Raw genomic sequence first — 21063 nt, 5'->3', positions numbered from 1 at the left:
GCGAGGCATCAGGATCTGCGCGCGCGGCATTGTCAGGGCGCGCGGCGCTGTTGTCATTGGCCAGCCCTTGGGCGCTGGCGAGAGGCATCGGTGGGGCGACAGAGGCACATGCGCGCTTGTCACTTGGCGCAGCCAAGACCACGGGGCCGACCATGGCGCTAGGCATTGTGAGGCTTGCTAGGCCGCCATGGGGCGCGGCCAAGGGGTCATGGGGCATGTCTGGAAAGCAGCCCATGACATTCTCCCCCACCTGAGTTGGCGCCGTCCTCGGAGCCTTATGATGATGATGATGATGATGTTTCTGATGGTTGTTGGATGGGAGGTCTGCGCCCCTCTGTTCTGTGAGCTTGCTGTTGTAGCGAAGCAATGATTTCATGCGGCTGACATGGAAGACTGGATGGATCTTCCACCAGGATGGAGTTTTTACCTGGTATGTGGACTCCCCAATGCGTTTTTCAATGGACAGGGGCCCGATGTATTTTTGTTGCAGGCGAGGGTCATGGGTCCTTTCTGCAAACAAGTACTGCTTTGGGATGCGTAGCATTACTTTGTCCCCTGGTTGATGTTGGGAAAAGCAACGCTTTTGTTCGGTGAACCTTTTTGCCCGCTCTTGGGCCCTGGTGAGATAGCTCCGCACTATCTCCATGTTGCGCTCCCATTCGCTCGAGAAGTTGGCAGCTCGAGGAGATTTCGGCATGGTTGATGCATTCACCGTCTGCGGGAGAAGCGGTTGCTGTCCGGTAACAATTTCAAAAGGGCTCTTGTTTGTATGATGGCTCTTTTGAGAATTGAAACACAGTTGAGCAGCATCCAGGAGCTTCACCCAATGCTTCTGTGATCCGGTTGCAAAGTTGCGGAGATATTCCTCCAGCATATCATCGAACCGGTCTGTCTGGCCATCCGATGGTGGATGGATGTCTGTGTTGTGACTCAATGTTGACCCAAAGCACCTGAAGAGATGGGTCCAGAAGTTGCTAGTGAAGCGTGAGTCGCGCCTACTAACAATGTTTTTGGGCAGGCCCCAATGTTTGACAATGTGCGAGAAGAAGAGTCGAGCTGTATCTTCTGCTGAGATGTTTTGCGGGGCTGCTATGAAAGTTGCATAGTCTGAGAACTGATCTATGACAACCATGATGGATGCAAGATTGCCGACTTGGGGCAATCCCGTGATGAATCTGAGGGAAACACTTTCCCATGGTCTCTGAGGGACATGTGATGGCTGCGAGGGTCCCGGCTGTGATGAGTGATCCGACTTGTCCTTGTGGCATGGCTGACAAGTCTTCACACGATGATGAGCGTCACCAGTCTTTTGAGGCCGATGACATGATGACTGATTGTTGCTGCGAAGGGTAGCCTGAACCTGAGGTTCATGTCTGTTGACTACCTTCTCCAACTGCATGGCCGAGATGTTTTCAGCGGCCATCTTTATGGGAAAGCATGGTATGGTGCAGGGCTTGGCCCCGTTTTCTCCCATCATCAGGAGCATGTTGGCAAATGGTACTGGAATGGTGTTGGTTTGCCTCATGAACTCTAAACCCACTATGATGTCGAAGTCATCTATGATTGCGATGCGCAGGTCGATGCTTCCTTTGTATGGGCCAAGTTTCACTGGGACATTTGTAGCTGTTCCACCCAATGTCTGAGGTGGTGAGTTGATAGCCTTGACGCGGCCTTTGCTCTTTTGTACCACAAGACCTAGGCGCTCTACTTGCGTTGATGACAAGTAGTTATGGGTGGCACCCGTGTCTATCAATGCGTGAAGGGGCTTGCCGTTCACTTTCAATTCGACGAACATTAGGGTCCTCGCTTGCTTAGGAGGTCCTTCGTCCATCTTTTCTTTCCCTTTCCTGGTGATCGGGACTGATGTTTTCTTAGGAGGACATGCACTGGTCCCCGCTAAGGCATGAGGGATAGAGCCAACAATTGCATTGAAGGCGCCTACCTGGTTGTCTTCAGATGTGTCTGATGCATCTGTCTCATCCTCGACAGTCTGATGAGCATTGACCTTGATGTTTGGGCATTCATTGTTCCAATGTGCCCCGCCGCAATGACGGCATTCTGAGGGAGGCTTTCTCCCCTGATTGTTGTTGATGGATGCAGCACTGTTGCTGTTGGAGGGAGGAGTCTTAGTTTTGGATGCACTCCGATCTCCCCCACTTTTGCTTGGGCCACCATTGCTGGGATGGTGCCCGTTGGATCCCCCTCGGACAGACGGCTGGGGCCTGTCATTCTGAGTTCCCAAATGATAGTCGCCAAGGCATTCTGCAGCTTGAATGGCCTTGGGCAGGGTGTCTACCCGTTGTCGCTGTAGTTCCATACGGGCATGAGGTTTCAAACCTTCTATGAATGCGAAGAGTTTGTCTTTGTCCCCCATGTCGCGTATGTTTAACATGAGTGCGGAGAATTCGCGCACGTACTCCCTCACTGATCTGGTGTGGCGGAGGTCCCGTAGCTTTCTCCTTGCGTTGTATTCCACATTTTCGGGAAAGAACTGCAGGCGTATGGCTACCTTCAATTCGTCCCATGTCTGAAGAGTATCTTCACCGGCCTTGATGGCTTCGTGTTTGACCCGCCACCAAAGTTTGGCATCGCCCTGAAGATACATGGCAGCAGTCGCTACCTTTTTGGATTCCTCCAAATGGCCCACGGCATCGAAGTATTGTTCGATGTCGAAGATGAAGTTTTCCACTTCTTTAGCATCCCGGGATCCGTCGTATGGCTTTGGCTCCGGTATCTTAAGCTTTTGTGGAATGGGGGTGAGGTTTGCTGCACCCCTGATGTGATGGTCGCCTTCTCGAAGTAGGCTCTGTAAGGCAGCATTGACAACGTTGAGCTTGTCAGTCAAGTCGTTTATGGTTTGCTGCATGGCAGTTAGTCTGTCTGCCTCATGTTGCTGATGGGCTAAATCGTCGGCACGCTCCTGTTGGAGGTCCTCAAATTTGCCATGGATGTTGGCAGTTTCAATGGCTGCCGTTTGTCGGTCCTCGTCGGAGTCACGACTGATGTTTGCAATGTCATTTTCCGCCTGCCGCATTCGGCGGTCCAGGTCGTCCAACCTTTGCACTAGGTTGTTGCTTTGATCAGGCACCGTTTCTACGATGGGTCGTAATCGGTCAACCGTCTCTTCTAGGGATGCTAGACGCTCCCCATGATTCACCATGGTCAGAAATGGTGATGATGGCAAATGTTTTCCCTCGTCCGATGTCGAGCCTAGGCTCTGATACCAACTGTTACGCAACGCCTTCCTGATGATCTTTGGAAGGGCAACGTAAGGCTAAGCAACCGATGTCAGTGCGGTTGCTGTCCGCCAATGAGGTCCTCGCCGCACGCTAGACTAGATTGTCAGTGCCGTGCGGGAAAACCAATGTCGTGGGCAATTGCGGAAGCTTGAGAGAGAATTGGGTTTTGAATGATGATGATGATTTTATTGATGAATGAAAATGCTGATTACAATGATGCGGTGTCGAGGGGGAGAGACACCAGAAAATGCTTGCTTGAAAATGTTTGATTGTTTGGTCCCCCTTAATAATGCTTAAAAAAAATAAACCAACATTACAAGACTAGTCCTAATAAAGCTGTAGAAGCACACTGAAATGAAAATGATGAAAACTAGTCTATGATTACAATGAAAAGGACTTAGATTATTACAAGGAAAAACTAAGTCCGATGGCAGCATCTTTGTCTTGCGGGTCTGCGCGCGCGTTGCTGTGGGCGCGCGCGACACTTGATGTGCTGGCCTGAGGCTGGGCACTGGTGCTTGGCATCAGGGTCTGTGCGCGAGGCGCTGCTGGAATGGGCCTGCAGCTGGGCGCTGGCGAGGCATCAGGATCTGCGCGCGCGGCATTGTCAGGGCGCGCGGCGCTGTTGTCATTGGCCAGCCCTTGGGCGCTGGCGAGAGGCATCGGTGGGGCGACAGAGGCACATGCGCGCTTGTCACTTGGCGCAGCCAAGACCACGGGGCCGACCATGGCGCTAGGCATTGTGAGGCTTGCTAGGCCGCCATGGGGCGCGGCCAAGGGGTCATGGGGCATGTCTGGAAAGCAGCCCATGACAATTATCATGATAAATGACCCATCTCATGCAGGAGAAATTTAGAACAAACTTTTATCCTGATGGGGTCTTAATACAAGAAATTTTTATAATGAGAGTCTTCTGATGAAGTTGCTATTCTAATGTAAAAGAGGAAATAATATTTCCTAGCCACCTCAAACATAAATTTGAATTTACTCCTTTTCTGCTATTGCTTTACAAGTTTATAGTGACAACTGACAAGTTGCAGTCAGAGGAGAAGCTTTTTTGAGATATTCAATGGACACGACATTAATGTTATGAGTGGTTTTCTGGGGACAAGCTATAGGCATAAATGGAAAGTGATTGAGCATACTTAATGACACGTGGTGCAGAAATAACTGGTTAGAACTCCATTAGGGCTAGTCTCGAACCATCTTTTTTACGTCTGATTTAATGTGTTGAAGCGGGTGATTTAGAGGCCTTGTAGTGATATTGTATGTGAGATCTCTCGAGGAGTATCCCAGTTGAAAGAGCCTCCAATTTTGTTGAATATGCAGAGTGCTTACCACGGGCAAGTCCAGCAACCTCATCTTATAAAGAAAACTATTGTTACTCTTGAATCCTGGTATTTCTCTTTATTCTTTTAAATCCGTCTCTCTCCGTCTTGGACGAGCTAGCGGCCTTAAACCGTCTGAAACTCCTTTTTTCTGTGAAAATACAATATTTTTGATGCTTCACAAGTTGAATTCACAGCCAGTTCATCTTCCGGATCTAATCTGTGGCATTTGCCCTCAAGCCCCCCCCCCCACCCCCCCACACACACAAGTATGCTATGCGATTATTCCTCCCGTGTGGAGCTTATATTGAAGAGACATCGCCATTTGTTTTTAATATGCAGCTTGATAAAACAGGGATGGATGAATTTCTCGTTTTCCTTCTCATTTACTAATTTGACTTGGTACCCTGCTCTAGTAGTTACTTTGTGCCTTTTGATTCTGTCCAGATATGGATTCTTAGAATGCCTTTTCTTATAGATGAATGGAAGGGAAATATTAGTAAATGTTATCAAAGGAGGAGAGAGAGAGTTTTGTGTTATAACATGTCAGGAAGACCTCTAATTCTACATGCAGTTGCTATAGCCAAACTAACAAATGATCTGATTTGCACTTTTCTATTGCATATATTTATCTATTTTTATGAATTGCAGATCAAATAGGGCTTACTCCCGAGGAAGTCATTTCGAAAATTATGGCTAATCCTGATGTTGCTATGGCTTTCCAAAATCCAAGAGTTCAAGCAGCCATCATGGATGTATGCACTTTTTGCTCCTATCTGTCTTAACTTTTTTTTTCTCTTAATTTTATAAATATCTAATCTTGACTTTATTGAAGTTTCAAAGAGATGCACTTTTATGGCCTGAAGTGTTGATGCACTCTGACTTTTATGATTATTGCAGTGCTCTCAGAATCCACTGAGTATCGCAAAATATCAAAACGACAAGGAGGTAAAGAACATAGTTTCATCGTATGAAGTCTGCATTTGTTAAGACTGTCTGAAATTTTGCTTCACTACATGAGAGCTGTCATCACATGAAATACCTAATGCATATTACGTTCCATGTATGTTAATACACTCATATAAACATTGATAAATACCTAATGCATATATTTGCACATATGGTCATAGGTGATGGATGTCTTCAACAAAATATCTGAACTATTCCCTGGGGTGTCGGGTTCACCTTGATTCGCTCCTTCCTGCTTAAGAAGCTGTTTATGTGACCGCTCCTTGTCATTTTTGTTCTGTTTGAGTGAGGTATCAGCCAGAACTGTTGGGCTCTAAGATGTACTGCACACTCGGTTGGTTGTGTGCAAGCGAAATGGTCATTTTGCAACGGATGCGCATGAAACTGTCGCCTCCTTCTTAAGAATTTATAAACTCATCGCCCTTCTAAAATTTTGTGGGTGTTAACATGCCTTTGTTTACCAGTAGTCTTTAGAAACCAAATTCAGCTGTAAATTTGCCAGCTTTTTCATGATTTTAGAGTCACTTATAAGCTTGTTCAACTGTATGATTTGATTAAGATATGCTATTCTTGTATCTTGAAGTATGTGTTCTTGCCTGGGACCTCTTAAGCATTTCTTGCCGTATTTTGCTTGATTTTAACCCTGTTTTTATGCTCTAAAATTTCCTTGTGTAAATGGACTTGAATATTTTTTGTGATTGAATGACAAAAATTAGAGGTCAAGGTGACCAATTTGTTTTGGGCACATCCATTAAGGAAATACTAAATTCTAGATAAAAATAGTTAGTGTGACTAAATTACCCTTACTTAAATGTTGCGGTATAGTTATAGTAGTACTTTTCTTCTCAAATGTGAGGAATAAGGGTGATTTTGGAAAAATAAATTGAATTTTTTCTTGACTATGTAAATGGACACTTATTTTGGACCAAAATAAAAAAGTAAATTGGTCACTTATTGTGGACTGGAGGGAGTATAATGATTACATCAATAGATATACCTCCAATTACCCAACCTTTATTTTCTTTAATAATTTAATTATTCTTCTAAAAGTCGCATAAATCCAAAGAAACTAATGTGCTGTTTTACTTTTTTTACGCAAAATAACGTTGAAATTTATGATCCATAACTATAAAAAAGAAATACTCTTTTTTTGGTTGGAAAAGAAAGTACTTTTTCTACAACATGAAAATAAAGTAATCATTTTATTGAAATAAATGAAAATACTTTTTCTAAATCTTGAAAAGAAAATACTCATTTTGTTGAAATGAAAGAAAATATTCTTTCTACATCATGAAAAGAAAGTACCTTTTTTTGTTAAAATAAAAAAAATACTTTTTTATACCATGAAAAGAAAATATTCATTTGTTGAAATGAAAAAAAAAATCTATCTATAACATGAAAAGAAAGTACTATTAACAATATTTTTATTTAGGGTGAAGGCAGAGTGGGTGAGTAAGTGGGGTTGGGGGGTTGGGTTGGTGGGGATGAGGAATAGGGTGAGGAAGGTTGAAAAAGAATTTTGAAAAATATTTTCTCCCTCCTTTGATAGGGAAAACATTTTCCTCCAATTGGAGGAAAATGAGTTCACGAGGAAAATATTTTTCAAAATATTTAAGCCAACCAAATATAAAAAAATTGAAAAATATTTTTCGAAAAATATTTTCCTTCGTACCAAACACACTCCAAGTATCCAAAATTCATTTGAAACTATAGAACTTCCTAGTACAATTAAATATTGCTATCAAATAAAAATCTTGTCTGTATGATGTGATTTATTTTTGGTTGAATACTTTTCCTATTCTAAAAAACAATTAGGGCGAGATATTACCTCACATATTAGGGAATCACTAATTGATGAGGGGTGTTCTCCAAGAAATATTCTTGGCTTGAAGCCAAAAATTAATTCTATATAATACTTGCTATTTTATAGTTTATTTTAATCGTGATATTCGGATCAGCTTATGCGCACCTCAATTAATTCTATATAATACTTGCTATTTTCCACCAGCGTAAGTATTGAATAACTGTAAGGTAGGATTTTAGTTCTAGATAATTCTGTCCTACAGTGCTACTCCTAGCTAGGGCTGTGCACGGATCGGATCGGATCGGATTTAGCATATTTCGAATTCGAATTTTGGATTTCGGATTCTAGAAAATAGTAATATTAAATGGTCTTGGATGAGTTATAATAAGTTATTGTAGTATCACTTTATTCCATAATCAAATCTCCACTTATTGGGAAAATGACTCCATATCTAATTGTTCTCATTTTCTTTTTCAATGCAGGCATTATCTTGTTGGTTGTCCTAGTCAAAGTATCATTTTCTTTGCCCTTCCAAGTACAACTTCCATCAATTCTCTGAAAAATGGACCTTAGGTTTGAAAAATGGTAAAAATAAATAAAAAAATATATATATTTGTGTGATTTAGAATTTATTTTTTGACACTAGCTTATGAGTTTATGGTTATAATAGATATTCTTTTATTTCAAAAGTTGAGCAAGGGCAACTGATATTCTGCTTAAAGTATACATATTTTTATGTATATTGCCTCGCATTGCGCTTATGTCTCGTAGATTTCGAATGTATAATATAATGGTTTGTGCTAATTTGTGGTATTTCTATGTGTAGGAATCATTCGGATGCAGTTTAAAACAAAAGTATGCGAATTAGAGCGAAAATGGGAAGAAAAAGTAAAAGTGCACATTTAGGGTGGGGCGCTACCTGTGGGCCAGTTTCTAGAAGCATAAATATCCAGTGCCAGGGCTAACGCTCCACGCTACCCTGGGCGCTGGTGACGGGGACTTGTCCTATTTCGCTTGGGACTTAGTTATTTCGGCCCTACATATCCCCGACTCGTATAAAAGGGGTCCTAAACCTATTTTGGAGGAGGAGAACATTTTTGAAAGGAACTTTTGACCGGGGGAGGACGTTTTTGAGAGGAAAACACAATCATAGAGCTGCAGTGAAGGCCAGAATTCACCAAATTCCATCTTTCTTCCCCCAAACTTAATAATTTTTATGTTTCTTTGTATGATTTGTTGTTTGAATACCATATCTATGTGGAGCTAAATTTCACGTTCTAGGGTTGTAGTTCTTTCATGACTATTGTTATTCGAGTATTGATTTTGCTTTCTTGATTTATCATATTAGTTTATTTATTCAATCTTACGCTTGATTATTTGATTGCTTTATCACCAATTAAATACTATCCATGAATCTAGAATTAAACTCGAAGGTGGGAATTCTAAATTGCACATAGGATTGAGTAGAGCAAGTTCTTGAACATGAGGCAGGAAACAGATTCACGGTTAGGATAAAAATATACCTAATTTCCTTGCTTGGTTGATGTACATGAATTATAAATGCGTTTTTGCTAGTTCTAACTCCATAAACATATAGGTGTTAGGTTAGCGTGAATAGGCTAGTAAGAACTCGACAAATTCTTATAAGCAATATTAACCCTGTCAACCAATAAGCTAGATTAATTAGTTAGTCAATTCAATTGAATAATACAATAGGAATGTTAGATAGCCCATAACCCTGTATCGTTTTCATTATATTGATAACATAACAATCTACTCTTTCTTTGTTCAGAGTTCATTATTATTTTTAGTTAATTACTTTAACATCATTACTTTTGGATTTAATCATTATTTAGATAATTAGGATAGTCTGATCTAGTTGATAACAAGTCCTCGTGGGTTCGACACTCTATATTATCACTTTATTACTTGACGATCGAGTATACTTGCGTGTGCGTTTGGCCGCAATAAATTTTTGGTGCCGTTGCCGGGAACTTAGAATTAGCTATTTTTCTAGATTAGACATTTATTTTTTTATCTATTCAAGTTTTTTGTTGTTTTAGTTTAGTTAGTATTTTATGATTTATTTTAACATGGCATATTAGAATGAAAATTATTCGAATGATGGTTATTCTTATTTTAATGATCCTAATCTATATTGTGGAGGACCTCACTAGTGAAAAAATTGTCAGAATGTTTCCGGGAGTGAGTTGTGCGCACAATCTCAATCCTTTGAGTGGAATATTTGTAATATGTGTGGTGGTCACAATGGCCATTGGGATGACTGTCCTAATTCTTTTCATCCTTCTTTGAGCCCTTGTTATGATCTTTCTAACAGTGTTTGTGAGTTTGATAAGAGAAATAAAGTGCAAGATATGGAATGTGATGCATATATTAGTGATATTTTGAGGCAATACGATGAACTCAAAAAAAATATGAAAAGAATGAGGGCAACAATCACAAGAATGAAGGCCAATATGGAAGAATTAAATGAAGAGAGCGAGTACCAGCAAGAGAATTTTTTTTTTAAAAAAGGAGATTTTGAACCAATCTTGGTTGGTGGAACAAGCTGAAAGATTAGAAATATATGAGGCTCAACATGAGAAAATTACAAATGAGATGAGATACTTTATAGAAGGAAGAGCTGAACTGGGGCAAGAGATTGATAAATTTCGCACTACTATTCACGACTTAGAGGCTCAATTGAATGCAAAGGTTGATGCGTCTAACACCCAACAAAATAGTAGTGAGTTGTGTGAAACTGAAAATGAGCTTATATGCCAAATTGAGGAGCTAAAAGTGGAGAGCCAATCATTCGAGCATATTTTTATTGATGATGCCCATGTTGAGAAAAGTACACTAGAGCCATGTGAGGAAGCAGATAATGTTATATTTGAAGACTCTTGTGCAAGTAAATATGAGGATGTAAAGGGTAATACAATTTTAGAGTTAAGGCATATTGATCCTCATTCCATACATTTTTCAATATTGTGGTTGGATGATGACATGGAAATCCAGTCATCTGAGCCTTTAGAAGAGCCAATGGACGAGAAACGGGGTGCTTACATTCTTGAATTCGTCGTGCCAGAGAGACAGAATTACATACCTCATCCGAAAGCCAAGAAGTGTAGGATGCGATATTAGTTACTTGGCCCAATGAAATTTGTCTTACCGCCCCGGGAGCATAACAGAAAGCTTGAAGCCAAATTAGGGGCTTAATTTATAAGTTTGAGGTGGAGGTAAAAAGTGGTTCACGTCGTGCTGCGGTATTAAATTAGGCGCTTGTTGGGAGGAAACCTAACTTTACCGTTTTTTTAGTTTTGATTTTTTTCTTATTGTATTATTTTTGTTGTGTTGTTTTATTTTGTAGGATTTTGAGCATAGGGAGCAAAGACATAGAAAATGTGCAAAAGTGATCCAGATGGTTGGAACTAAGTGTGAGGTGCCCACACAAAGGACCATCCTTGGGAGAAGTCTGAGTACCCCATGAGTTACTATTGCTTCTGCCTTTGGCCTTCCTGGGAGTTTCTCTTACCCTCTTGATTTTATTTATGATGTGTATTAAGGATATTGCACTCTTTTAAGTGTGTGGTGGGAAAATTCCTTTGGATAATTAGCTTTTTATCATTTTAGTTTTTTTTTAACGTAGTTGTGTATTTTTAGTAGTAGTTTTAGTAGCTTAATGTCATGTGCATCTTTATCTTAAAAAAGAAACTTTATTGAATCACCCTTCTTTAACACAAGTAAATGTACTATACAAAAATCCTTGTTAAAATCAAAAGCGAAATCTTAAATCAAGAGCAAAACTTCACAAAGACTGCCATAACTTAATATAAATATTAGTAACGGCTCGTTGCATTATAAATCTTACTAATAGCAAGCACCGTGACGTGATATATCAAGTTAAACAATTATAGTTTAACAATTCTGTTATACCGAGACAGATCTTCAGTTAGTTATGATATAAGCTTTAAAACCCCATATTTTGTTAAGTATTCATAAAAAATAGGTGTTTTCACATGTTATGAATTGGTGTCACATAAGAATTATGATCTATCAAAATAAAGAGTACCAATGCAATTTAGAGTAATTAAATTCGTCTGCCTAAGCAATCCGTTAATAAAAGCAACTAAATTTCATGTCTTTAAAGACAAAGTTGACTTTTATGGCTCAAGTAACCAAACAAAAGACGATATTTCCAAACAAGGAAATATGCATATCGCTTCAATACAATAGCGGTGCTCCTTCAGCCATAAAGATTCATTCAAATTAAATAAAACAAACAACGACGGTAAGCAGCCATAATTAGAAAACACCTTTCGCATTATTTTCAAGCAGAATATAGTACTGAACAACATGACTAAAGGAAGGCTATGATACCACATGTTATAATTCCAATACAAATACAGAGTCAACGCAGCGGAATATTAATAGGAACATACCTTTAGCCATAGTTGTTCAAGTGATGTAGAAAATTGCCTTTGAAACCTTTAGCAGAAAACCTAGAGAGCCTTCTAGTCTGTGCCTATCGTTGGATACCAAACTGATGGAGTCACAAGCGTATTTATAGGTAGGCTGGGGACTCTTAGGCAAATACTTTAGCCCTAGGGACTTCTCCATAAATTATAATTACCCTAAGGACTCCTAATATATGGTAATTTCTTTCCATCAAAGAAACTACCATATATGCATAACTACAGAATATTATCTGATATATTATTTCCTTTGGAAGACAAGGTAAATAATTTATTACTTTATATGTGAGCCACACTAGAAGAGACATTTCTAACAGTAAATGCTCTATAATAAGTGTGGATCAAAGACTACCACTAACCTCAATAATCCTTAAGTAGTATAAAAATAAATTTTATAGGCAGAACTGCCTATATCCTTAAGTAGGTCCTTCGGGTGTGGCCCTTCCTCATACCTTACGTGATTCGGGGTGCTTTATGCACCGAACTGCCTTTATCCCCATATAATTCTGTTGAACTGTGCATATTCCTTTCTCTTGAATCTTTTTTTCATGTTGTTGAAAAACTTTGGGGTCTCATTGAACTTTTGAATTCCTTTGAGTTATGAGAGAAAAGTTGAACAAAGCAAAGGTTGGATAACTCTTCTAGAGGAAAGTTTTCTGACTTCTGCTGCTGAAACTAGAATTGGGGTGTGGTTGTGGGCTCATTTACTAACATTGGATTAATTTATATCTCCTGGAATTGGCGCTGCCGCTACAAAGTTGAATCAGTTGGTTTTGTCAAACAACAAATTCTCAGGCACAATACCATCTGAACTTGGTACATTGAAACAAATTTCATCTTTGCCTTTGGAGAAAAACTTGCTGTATGGATCAATACCATTATCAGAGTTGGGGGAATTTCCTAGGTTGGCAGACTTGGATCATACTTCAAATCATCTCTCGATTATCAACAATGATGGCCTCGTTGAACTCCCTGAATCTCTCGATTAACAATCTTACCGGTTCAATTCCAACAAACTTGGATAACCTGAAGGGTCTCCCGTTGCTTCTTTGAGCCGATGGTCTCCTTGAAACAGCCTCTCTACCCTTCGGGTAGGGGTAAGGTCTGCAACATATTACCCTCCCCAGACCCTATTTGTGGGATTATATTGGGTCGTTGTTGTTGTTGTTGGATAACCTGAAGTTGTCTTCATTGGATCTCTCCAACAACCGGCTGACAGGAGGGGTTTCTTCAGATTTGTTGACAATGGGAGGAGACAAAGCGTTTGCAGGAAACAAGGGGCTTTGTGTTGATCAAAGCATCAGGATCTCAATGAACTCGGGCTTGGGAATTTGTGGTGGAGAGACTGCTCAGGACAAGTTCATGAAAAGCAAAGTAGTCGTGTTTAGACTTGTCTTGCTTTCCTTGGCTGTTCTAATAATACTTGTGAGTTACTTCAAGTACAAGCACAATGCAGAGGCTGATCCAGAAAAGCGATTGGGGGGAATGGATCCAAAATGGACGATTGAAAGTTTCCATTAAATGTGGAACTTGTTGTGATTCTCGGATCAATATGAAGATTATTTGGGAGGAAAAACAACTTTATTTCACAAGAATAGAATTATAGAGAATTTACACCAAGAATTTCTCTCTACAAAAAACATCACCAAACTCTCTTTTTGTTCTCACAATCTCTTCCTGGATTGTATTTCAATCTCTCTGGATTGATGTTTCTGTGTAAAACATAAGGCTCTATTTATAACCTTAAAGAAGGTGGTTGGTGGTTGAATTCTTCATTCAACAATGGTGGACTTCTAGAATTGGTAGTTGACAGCAGCTGAACTTATCAGAACTTGATGCAGAAGAAATTTGTGATGTCGATGAGGACAAATTGATTGGAAGTGGAGGTACAGGAAAAGTTTATCGGTTAGATTTGAAGAAAGGTTGTGGCACAGTGGCTGTAAAGCAGCTGTGGAAAGGAAATGGATTGAAAGTTTTGACGAGGGATATCAAGTCAACCAACATTCTACTTGATGAGGAGTATGAAGCAAAAGTTTCTGATTTTGGTGTTGCAAAAGTTTCAGAAATTTCCTCTAGAGGCTCCGAGTTCAGCAACTTTGCAGGCACTCATGGCTATTTAGCTCCTGGTGTATGTTTCAACTTGCAGGAGAGCCTTCGCGTAACTGGTGTATGGCTATTTAGCTCCTGCCATGTGACCAGAAGGTTGCGAGTTCGAGCCATGTAAACAGCCTCTTGCAAAAATGCAGGGTAAAACTGTGTACAATAGACCCTTGTGGGTCCGGCCCTTCTCCGGACCCCGCGCATAGCGGGAGCTTAGTGCACCATGCTGCCCTTTTAGATGTTTCAACCAATCACTAATTACTGTTATTTTTTGCATACACAAAAAAGGTACTCCCTCTGTTCTAGTTTATGTGAACCTATTTACTTTTTGGTCCGTTCCAGAAAAATGATCCCTTTCTAAATTTGGTAATAATTTAGCTTAAACTTACCATTATACCCTTAATGAGAAGCTTTTATAACCGCACAAATATTCTGAGCTACTTTTTGACTTGTTTAGGACCATAAATTCCAAAAATCTTCATGTTTTTCTTAAACTCCGTACACAATCAAACATGTTCACATAAATTGAAACGGAGGGAGTACTAGTTTTCTAACATTGTGTTTATATTTGGTTATGTTGACAGAGATGGCATATACGTACGTCCTGCGCCGTGCCATGGCCACACCCCGCCATGCCCTTCAGAGTAACAGAAAAGAGCGGCGTATACAGCTTTGGAGTTGTGCTATTAGAACTAGTTACTGGAAGAAAACCAATAGAGGAAGACTATGGAGAAGGAAAAGACTTGGTTTATTGGGCATCAACTCATCTAAATGACAAAGCAAGTGTTCTTGATCAAAAGGTGGTGTCTGAGCTTGTACAAGATGACATGATCAAAGTGTTGAAGATTGCTGCACTATGTACTACTAAACTTCCTAATTTACGCCCCAACATGAAACAAGTGGTCAAGATGCTTGTTGATGTTGAACCTTGGACATTTAAATGTGAGAATAATGAGAAGGATTATTTGTAGTTCTGCTGCTCCTTCTGTTTTTTAATATATAGTTTAAAGGAATTTTTAGGTCTTTCATTATGCATATACCATGTAAAATTGTATCCCACCTTGTCTGTCTGTACAAATTCATTTTTGTAAACTGGAAAGTGCCTATTGCAAATCTAATATACTGAATTTGGAATCTCAATCTCTAATGTTGAGGAAGTTTCTGAGAAACCAGAGTTGTAACTTTCCAAAGTGCATCAGTCAGCATGTTTAATATGTTGGGAAAAATAATAATTTCCGCCCAGGAATAATATCCACAGTAAATAACAATAACACAAGAGAGTAACAAAGATACCAAATCAATTAACGGGGTAAAATACAATATCTGAACAGAGCAATATTACCACTATGATATTACAACTTAGTAGTGTAAAGAGACTACTACAACTTTGAAAGAAATAACACTCTTTATTTTAAACACATCACTACAATATTACTCACACTCACTATTTATCTCATATACTACAATCTCTGAATTACTCTCTCTACGCTCTATTGCGCTATCTCTTATTTTTAGTGTGATTGAATGAACGAACAAAGCTCCTATTTATAGGAGTGAATGACTGCCCATAGAACCAATCAGGAGATTGGATTTCATATGCAAGTTGCCTATTGCAATTTGCAAATCTAAAACCAAATCTGTTACAAAACCAATTTGATAGATCCGCCTACCTTGCCTTTTGTTTTAGCCAATAATATTTATTCTTTTTGTTTCTTTTATTTAGGGACCCGCAAATCTCTCCCTTTATTTTGATTTTTTTTCTTCATTCCAAGTTTTAATCTCAATCTCTGAAAATCTTCAAACTTAACAGGCTTTGTAAAAATATCCGCAGCTTGATCATGAGATTTCACATATTTGAGCTCGACTTCCTTCTTGGCGATACATTCTCTAATGAAGTGATACCTTGTATCTATATGCTTGCTTCGATCATGATACACCAGATTCTTAGCAAGTGTCTGTGCAGATTTGTTGTCAATACAAATCTACGTAGCTTCAATTTGTGGCAAATTGAGCTCCTTCAATAATCTCCTCAGCCAAATAGCATGACAGGTGCAAGATGTTGCTGCTATATATTCAGCTTCACAAATCGAGAGAGTAACAATTGATTGTTTCTTTGAACTCCAAGAAATAACATAATCATCCAAGAAAAATACAAAACCAGTTGTACTTTTTCTATCATCAATATCTCCCGCATAATCACTATCGCAAAATCCCTTAAGATTGAAATCATTAGAAGAAGAATAAAATAACCCAAAGTCAATCGTACCTTTTAGGTAACGAAGAATTCTTCTAGAGATCTTCAAGTGAATGGAGCTAGGAGATTCCATGAAGCGACTTACTACTGCAACTGCAAAGAGTATATCTGACCTGGTACAAGTCAAGTACCTCAAACTTCCCACAAGACTTTTAAAAAATATAGGATCCACTTTTTCTCCTTCGTCAAACTTGAAAAATTTTGTCCCACTCTCCATCGATGTATTCACGGGATTGAAATCGAGCATGTTGAACTTCTTCAATATCTCTTTTATATAGCTTTCTTGAGAGATAAAAATTCTATCGTCCATTTTGTTCACTTCTAGGCCCAGGTAATATGACATGAGCCCTACGTCTGTCATCTCGAACTCACGGGACATATCTTTCTTAAAAGCTTCAAACAAACTTGGGTTATTGCCCGTGAAAATAAGATCATCAATAAAGACAAACAAGTAAGATATCTCCATTAGTATAAACTTTAAGGTAAAGAGCATATTCATGGAGACAACGAGTAAACTCATTGTCTTGAAAATATTTGTCGATACAACTATTCCATGCTCGTGGTACTTGCTTTAATCCATATAAAGCTTTCTTCAACCGCAACACTTTATCTTCATGGTTTTTGACCACGAAGCATAATGGTTGTTCAACATAGACTTCTTCTTCAAGATAACCATTCAAGAAGGTTGACTTGACATCTAGTTGATGGATCTTCCACTTCATTCGTGCCTCCAAAGAGATCAGCAAACGAATCGTCTCCATGCGGGCAACAGGTGCATAGACTTCTTCATAGTCAATGCCTTTCCTTTGCTTGTAGCGTTTAGCCACAAGTCGTACCTTGTATCTCTCCACATATCCATCGGCATTCTTCTTTGTCTTGTATACCCATTTCACTCTAATTGCTCGATGACCCTTGGGAAGAGTTGTTAACTCCCAAGTGTTGTTCTTTTCTATTGACTCAATCTCCTCCTCCATGGCTTGTCTCCACTTTTTGTTTTTAACAGCTTCATCAAAGTTTATTTGTTCACTGTCAGCAAAGAGACAACATAAAAGATCAAAATTAATAACTTTTTCTGTGTCCTCATAGAGCTTTTGAATAATCCTTGTCCTTTGCGGCTGTTCATTTGAACTTTCTTGAGAAGAGAGAGATGCAACATTGGTTGGAGAAGGAGGTGGAGTTGTATCTTGCACAGGTTCCACGGTCTCTGGTTCTTCTTCATCACCAAAGTATGGAAGAAAATCATATGAAGTTTCTTTCTGAGCTTCCCAATCCCATGCCAATTCTTCATCAAATTCAACATCTCGACTTACCACCACCTTACCGCTTCTTAGGTTGTATAACTTTTAGCCTTTTGAACTCGTATCATAGCCAACAAACACATGCTTGACACTTCAATCGTCAAGCTTCGCTCTCCCTTGATGTGGCACATGAGCATAGGCTATGCTCCAAAAGATTCTCAAGTACTTGACACTTGGCTTTCTTCCACTCCATGCTTCTTGAGGGGTTTGATCTCTAACATTCCTTGTTGGAGACCTGTTGTTCAAATAAACTGCACAAGAAACAGCTTCGGCCCAAAATTCCTTGGGCATACTTTTAGATTTCAGCATACATCTAGCCATATTAAGAATTGTTCGATTCTTTCTCTCTGCAACTCCATTTTGTTGGGGGTAAAGGTACCGTTAGAGGGAGATGAATTCCGTGAGACTGACAAAATTCATTAAATTCTTTTGAAGTGAATTCGCCTCCTTTATCTGACCTTAAAGCTTTTATTTCATAACCACTTTCTTTTTCCACAAGTGCCTTGAAATTTTTAAAAGCAGGAAAAGCTTCAGATTTTTGGTTCAAAAAATAAACCCAAGTCTTTCTACCAAAATCATCAATGAAGATCAGAAAGTATTTACTTTTATCAAAGGAAGGTGGATTGATTGGTCCACACACATCAGTGTGAACTAGCTGAAGCAGTTTGATTGATCTTGACATGGCCTCTTTTGGAAAACTCCTCCTTGCATATTTTTCAAAAAGACAAGCTTCACACAATTGATTGGGATGGCTGATTAATGGTATCCCATGCACCATGTTCTTTTCTCCCATTGTTTTGAGCGCTTCAAAATTCAAGTGGCAAAATTGCATGTGCCAACACCATGATTCATCTTGCACATTAGATTTCAAACACTTTTCATCAATTGTTTTAAGATTCAGAGAATATAATCTATTCTTTGCCATATGCGCTTTAGCAATTAGAATTTCACTTGAATCTCTAAGCCAAAAATGCATATTTTTCATGTGGATGTCATATTCCTTTTCAAGAAGTTGGCCCAAACTCAAAATATTACTTTTTAATTTTGGCACATAATAAACATCTTGAATTAGCTTGTGACTACCATCTTTACAGGAGATCAGAATCGTACTTATCCCTTTAATTTGAATCTTTGAAGTATCTCCAAATGACACATTACCTCTTACCGTTTTTTGATCTCCACAAACTTTTATTTGCATCCACACATATGATTGCTTGCTCCATTGTCCAAATACCACGAGCTGCAATCATCCTTATCTTCTTCCTTGAGTGTCATCAACAACGTTGACTCAACTTCTTCCTTGTCGTCAACAAGGTTAGCTTTTTCTTCAACATTGCTACGTCATTCCCAAGAGTAATGGCTAAATTTATGACAATTATAACACTCAATTTTTTATTTGTCATACCTTTGTCCATTATTTTCTTGGTAGTAGCCACATCCTCTTCCTTCTCTTTCTCCACGACCACGACCACGACCTTTGAATGTTTGGTGTATTTTAACTTTATTGTTGAAGTTGTTACTGTTACTTATTCCTCGTCCATGACCGCTACGGCCTCGTCCCCGTCCATTCCCTCGATAGCTCTTTTCACCTCCATAATCCTTGAAGGATGCCTGAGTATTAAGAAGTTGCTCCAATGACACTTCTTGTCTCCTCTTGATCTTTTCTTCATGGGCCTGTAAAGAACCCTCCAATTGCTCCACCATCATTGTGTCTAAATCTTTAGACTCTTCCATAAAACACACCACAAAATCGAATTTAGGTATTAAAATGCGAAGGATATTTTCTACCACACGGACATCTTCTATGTCCTCCCCATATCGTCTTATTTGATTTACAATAGCCTTCAATTTTGAACAATAATCCGAAATGCATTCGGATTCTTTCATTTTTAAAACTTAAAAATCAGCCCTTAGAGTTTGAAGTTTTACCTTCCTCACCTTGTCAACTCCTTGGAGAGAATTTTATAAAATCTCCCAAGCTTCCTTTGAGGTGGTAGCATGTGTCACCTTCTCAAATATTGCATCATCCAAATATTGGTGGATGAGCGTGAGAACTTGTTGATCTTTCTTCCTTGTCTTTGCCAAGACATCTTTTTCATTTTGAGGGAGAGTTTCCTCATTATCGAGTTTTGTGTATCCTCTATCTACAATTTCCGACACATCCTAGGAGCCAAGAATAGCTTTCATACGTAGATACCATTTCTCATAATTATCTTTTGTGAGATGGGGATACTGAAACGACAACAGACTATTATTCGTCATGACTCTGATAACACGTTGTTGGAAAAAATAATAATTCCCACCCAGGAATAATATCCACAATAAATAACAATAACACAAGAGAGTAACAAAGACACTAAATCTTTTAACGGGGTAAAATACAATACTCGAGCGGAATAATATTACCACTATAATATTACAACTTAGTAGTGTAAAGAGACTACTACAACTTCGAAAGAAAAAACTCTTTATTTTAAACATGTCACTACAATATTACTCACACTCACTATTTATCTCATAGACTACAATCTGTGGATTACTCTCTACGCTCTATTGCGCTCTCTCTATTTTTTGGTGTGATTGAATGAACGAACAAAGCTTCTTTATAGGAGTGAATTACCGCCCATAGAACCAATCAAGAAATTGGATTTCATATGCAAGTTTCATATTGCAATTTGCAAATCTAAAACCAAATCTGTTACAAAACCAATTTAATAGATCTGCCTACCTTGCCTTTTATTTAGCCAATAATACTTATTCTTTCTTTATTCTTTTTGTTTCTTTTATTTAGGGACCCACATAATATAGGCAAAATACAACATTCAAACTTGGCCTCAACTGTCAGTTTGACAGTTTAACATACCTAAATCTCAAGTAAACACTTTAACTTGGTACATGCGTGTCTCATAAACTCTCCGAGCTGACATTGCAAAATGAGTGTTTGTCGCTCAAATGAGTGTTTCTCTTCATATCATATTCTTGAATCTTGATCATTGGATGGCTTCTTTCCTGTAAGACTACTGATGCTGCGATTGATGGTGTAAACTTTATTTTCACTACGACCACATTACGTTGAAGTGCAAGAACAAAGTTCAATCATTCATTTGTAGTCAACAATTTCCCCAAGTCTTTTGCTACAATGAATGTAGGGAGATTCAACTAGCCATTTTGTTTCTGGATCTGGAGCACCTTTTTGTATGAAGAATATATGAGACCTTTATTCTCTCATCTTCCACATAGATTGCTATCCGGTTATCGTTGATGATGGTTATCACGATCCAAAATTCAACTAGTCATGATGACATCTAGCCCAACCCGCTAGATAAGTCAATTAATAACTATTCAATTCCAATGAAATTTAATAAGACAATTAAGTGAAAGAAAATATCTGAAACTAATACATTCCTCCAAGGACCGGTAGTACAAATCATGGGCTTCTAAGATTAGAATTTACAAAGTTGGTATGAAATAAATACATTATTTGTTCGAAATGTACATAAATAGATTTTTATAAATCTAAGGCTACCATGAACAAGAGGTAGCTACAACTGAAATGCAGGTACGTCTCCAAATCCAACTCCCATTGAACATAACAA

At 38.9% G+C, this 21063-nt stretch overlaps 2 long non-coding RNA genes across 2 annotated transcripts; both read left to right on the top strand.

Annotated features, from left to right (window-relative positions):
* Positions 1-5217: 5217 nt before the first annotated feature.
* On the top strand, positions 5218-6161 carry LOC104222308 (uncharacterized). Its single transcript, XR_709914.2, has 3 exons — positions 5218-5322; positions 5468-5515; positions 5698-6161. It is a non-coding gene; the product is annotated as an uncharacterized lncRNA (long non-coding RNA).
* A 1669-nt stretch (positions 6162-7830) lies between these two features.
* Positions 7831-8536, top strand: LOC138886880 (uncharacterized). Its single transcript, XR_011405818.1, has 2 exons — positions 7831-7925; positions 8167-8536. It is a non-coding gene; the product is annotated as an uncharacterized lncRNA (long non-coding RNA).
* Positions 8537-21063: the final 12527 nt, after the last annotated feature.

This window comes from Nicotiana sylvestris, chromosome 3 (assembly GCF_000393655.2).
Source record: "Nicotiana sylvestris chromosome 3, ASM39365v2, whole genome shotgun sequence".
Lineage (NCBI taxonomy): Eukaryota > Viridiplantae > Streptophyta > Magnoliopsida > Solanales > Solanaceae > Nicotiana > Nicotiana sylvestris.
This window is presented reverse-complemented; position numbering and strand designations above follow the sequence as displayed.